Here is a 4,727-nt window from a genome sequence, read left to right as displayed (position 1 = left end):
TTTCTCAGCCCCAGCTTCTTCAGTCAACTCTTGAGTTTGCACGGGATTCGCAACCTTCCCAGACCATAAAGAGATTGCCTTTACCTGCTCCTTAGCTTCCTTCTTACCTGGCACTTCAGTGTCACTAGGAAATGTACCAGGTTAACGATTTAGCAAGGCATTGGCAATTTTCCCAATATGATTTTCCAAGGTCTTGATGGAAACAGCTTGACTCTTGTACATGAGCTTCAACTCCTCTATTTCAGATTTTTCATCAGCTTGCTGTAGTTGGAGTTGTTGTTTTGGTGCATATTATGGTTTCTGAAAACCAGGGGGGTTGTACTACTTAGCTGGATACTGCTGATAAGGCTGTTGAACCGCATTCTGAGCGTTGCTCCAACTAAAATTAGGATGATTGCAGTTGTTAGGATAATAGGTGGCTGGCACAGGTTCCTGCGATCGCTGGAAGTTGCTCACGAACTGAGCTGATTCATTAGAAATTACGCACTGATCAGTCTCATGGGCACCAGCACAAAGCTCACAGACACTAGTGATTTGATTAACTCCATAATTAGCCATAGTGTCAACCTTCATTGTCAAAGCCTTAAGTTGGGCAGCTATAGCAGTTTCTGCGTCCAACTCCGAATTCCTGCTACTTTTCCCTGAGTCAGTCTCTAGGAAGGATTCTGGTACTCATTAGCAGCCATCAGTTCAATAAGTTCATAAGCTTCATCGTAGCTCTTAGCCCACAAGGATCCTCCTGATGCTGCATCAAGCATGGGTCTAAAAGTAGCACCTAATCCATTGTAGAAACAGTTGATAATCATCCAATCAGGCATGCCATGGTGTGGGCACTTCCTTAAAATCTCCTTATATCGATCCCAAGCCTCACACAGAGATTCTCCAGTTTGCTACGCAAATTGGGTAAGAGCATTCCTGATTGCTATAGTTTTCGCCAGGGGAAGAATTTAGTGAGAAACTTTTGAGAGAGATCTTCCCAAGTGGTGATAGACCCTGCTGGTAGAGAATGTAACCAACACTTAGCTTTATCCCTCAGAGAGAATGGGAAGAGTCGTAGCTTGATAGCATCTTCAGTCACATCATTGAACTTGAAAGTGTCGCACATCTCGATGAAATCCCTGATGTGCATGTTGGGGTCTTCGATAGGAGAACCCCCAAACTGAACTGAGTTCTGTATCATCTGGATTTTGCTTGACTTGATCCCAAAAGTGTTAGCCCTGATGGATGGTTTAATGATGCTAGACTGAATTTCATTAATCTTAGGCTTCGAATAGTCTATTAAAGCCTTTGGATTTTCTGCTTGATCACCCATAGCTACTACAATTGGCTCTTCAACTTTCTCTTCTTCTTCTACCTTCTTTTCTTCCTAAAAAACTTCCCTATGAACTACCACAAGTTCTTTCTCAGCTTTATCCACTGTTCTCTTACGAGTACGTGAACGCGTATGCATACACCCTCGCTAGATCACCTGAAATAAAACAAAGAAACAAATAAGTAACAATGTCCGAGTCAATGAACTTTAACGACGACTGATGGAAAGCACATAAACTAATAATTAACACTGCAGTTCCCCAGCAGCGGCGCCAAAAACTTGTTAGTCACTAAACACGCGCTAATATTACACGCAAGTATACGCGTTCACAAGTAGTATAAGATATAAATCAGATTCGATCTCACAAAGACTGTATTAGTTAACTAATCACTCATGCACTTAAGCAACAATGTATGGTTATTATTCAATGCTAAGACGATAACAAAGTGAAGTTGTTTATAACTAAGAATTAAACTAATTATTGTAACTATGAGAATAAGATAGACTGAGTTAATATATATGACAATATGGGATTCTAACTTCATTAAGTACTTCATTCAACAGCTTTATTGTTCTTAACCTTAGCATGCAATGGTAATGACACTAATCAGAAAACATGAAACTGATAAATGCCAACTTTCGTTGCACGAGTACCATTCTACCAGACATCCAAAAAGAGATAGAAGTTGAATAAGCACCAATTATATTGAGACCCTATATGTCTATAAAATTTGACAACATAACGGTTTAAGCACAAGTTATCTATCTTGATTACATAGGGCAAGTAAGATGGTTTAAATTACCTACGAATCATGCATAACTATACATGAACCTATGCTAGCATGGCAAGTTCTAAATCCTTAAATTCACTTTCGCTTCATTAAGAATTAACACAATATCTTATAAGTTCGCGATGCTCACAAGACGAATACGCACAACCATAACTAGGATATCATACAATCACTACACACTAGGTATCGGAACAATTTAACTAAAGAAATCCATAAATAAATCCGCTAGAACCCCATGATAACGATTAGCCCATAATCGAACTCATCGCCAACGTGGGTTCCAATGAAAACATGATATAGCAAACGTAGTATTTATATGAATAAATAAACCAAAGTACAAACAAGAGTAAAGGTTCATCAAAACAAGAAAAAAGCATCCAAATTACAACTTAAAACAAAGATTTACAAGAATAAACTAGATCGTCTTCGCCTTTATGGAATTGTGCCCAAAAGGTCTCTTGCCGTCTTCTCCTTGCTTGATGTCTCTAAAAAATGACCTAAGTTATGTTTATATAGCAGTCCATGCATCCCAGGAGTCCAGCAAATCGAATTAAAGTTGAATCAGGATTTTTAGTATCCCGACCCAGCGCGGCCGCGCGCTTCACCAGTGCGGGCATGCTGACTTTCTGTTCTCCCGGCGCGGCCGCGCGCAACACCAGCACAGGCGCGCCTGCCTTCTGCCAAAAATTCTTTTTTACTTCTTCTTTATTCCTTGTAGCTTCAAGCCAGTCATTCAAGCTTTTATTCCAGCACATCCTAAACACCATATTAGCATCAAAACAATGTTATTCACCCGATTCACGAAGTAAAGCCTGAAATGCAAAAACACTTGAAAACATGTTAAAACACACATAACTTGAGTACAAATAGACCAACTCAAAGCTTATTGGAGCATAAATAAGTGTCATAAATGTCACTTAAAAAGTACCGACGAATGAGGAACTTCCATCAGGGTAGTAGTTAGGATAGCCGACGGATGACGGATGTTAGGCACATCCGTCGGGATACAATCACTAATCGACGGATGAACAATATCCACCGGAATAGAAGAAATGAATAAGTTTGGAGTGGAGACTATTGTAGACTCTGTGCAGATTGATGAAAATTTAGGCACAGATGTCTCAACAGTTCCCGAAAGAATTGGCAAGTGAGCCAACATATCATCCAAAAGATGATGCTCACTTGCACTAGATTTTGGCTTCCCCAACAAAGAAGGGGAATCAGGAATTGATATGTTGATCATATCCACATACATAGAATTTATAGGAGAGTTTGGTGTTTGTGGTGCTTCTATATTTAAAGATTTTGGCTGTGACTCTACATTTATTGGAGCCACATCAATCTGAATTTGAGATGGTGCAGTGACTGAGTCTTTAGCTTTAGTTTGCACTGTGTGTGTTCCCTGTGCATCTCCAATGGTTTTGGATCTCTTCTTTCTGACATAAGTTTGGGGTGGGCTTGTGTCCCTTACCCTCTTGGCCTGTGCTCCTGGTTGGGAGCTTGTTTCAATAGTAACATCCTTTTGGGAGGATGAAACTAGAAGTGAGCTAATTTCATTATTAATCACCACAGTTTGTTGGGAAACTGTGGCGTGGCTAGGCTTAGGTACACTTACCTATCCATCCTTATCCTTAGGGTTTCTTTGGTGTTCACCCTGTCCCTCACCTACCTTGCCACCCTTTACACTCCCTTCTTTAGTTTTGCTTGATTTTGCAACTGGATTCTTTTGAGAGAAACCAGAGGAGATTTTCTTTGATTTGGATTTTGAAATTTTTGTTTTGGTGGCTTGGGTAGGCATCTGTTTGGTCATTGACACAGATGTCATAGCCACACTCAAAGGTAAAAAAAATTGGGAGGTTGGAATAGTAAAGACAGTGGTTCTTACCTTACTTACCTGAGGGCCCTCCATGATTGGAAAATAGAAAAGGGGCACCTCATTGTGATGACTTGCTCTGTTAAGATCTGCAAGCACTCTCCTTTCTTAAACCCAACAATCCCGTTTATTGGTTGGGTTCTCAATAACAATATCCTCAACAAAATGGTTAGCAAGAATCATAAAGAATCTAGAATAATAGATATTTTTAGTTATCTTTTTAATTTCTCGTAACTTGTAACCTAACTCAAACATGATCATGTCACTGAAATTATGGTACTTATCAGTAACTAGCATATAAAGCATGTTAAGCATGGCAGTGTTGACAGAATCAAATTTACTTATCTTACCAGAAAACATTTTGGTAACTACATCACACAAATAACTCCACTCTTTCCTAAGACCTAGCCTTCTAATTTCACTGAACTTAGTGGTAGGAAGAGCATAGCTAATAGAGTTAAGCATGGTAACTAAATTAGCATCTGTGTGTGGTTCAGTAGAAGTGATCTCAGGAATCTTAAAGCATGCTTGAATTACATCACTGTTAATGTAGAATTGCTTACCTTTGAGATTAAAAGTTATGGTTTTTGTCAGTAGACTAGTACATAGCAGTTGTCCATATCTCCTCCACAACTTTACAGTAGATTGTGGGTGATTCCAGCATAGCATAACTGAGTTTGCATCCCTTCACAAAGTCCATCATTTTATGAAAATCTTCAGACGCCGAAATTTCCTTGTTCATAAGAGCTAC

General features: G+C 39.4%; 1 non-coding gene across 1 annotated transcript; it reads left to right on the top strand.

Annotated features, from left to right (window-relative positions):
- Positions 1-816: 816 nt before the first annotated feature.
- On the top strand, positions 817-923 carry LOC141676116 (small nucleolar RNA R71). Its single transcript, XR_012556723.1, has one exon. It is a non-coding gene; the product is annotated as a small nucleolar RNA R71 (small nucleolar RNA).
- Positions 924-4,727: the final 3,804 nt, after the last annotated feature.

Source organism: Apium graveolens, chromosome 7 (assembly GCF_009905375.1).
Source record: "Apium graveolens cultivar Ventura chromosome 7, ASM990537v1, whole genome shotgun sequence".
NCBI classification, from domain to species: domain Eukaryota; kingdom Viridiplantae; phylum Streptophyta; class Magnoliopsida; order Apiales; family Apiaceae; genus Apium; species Apium graveolens.
This window is presented reverse-complemented; position numbering and strand designations above follow the sequence as displayed.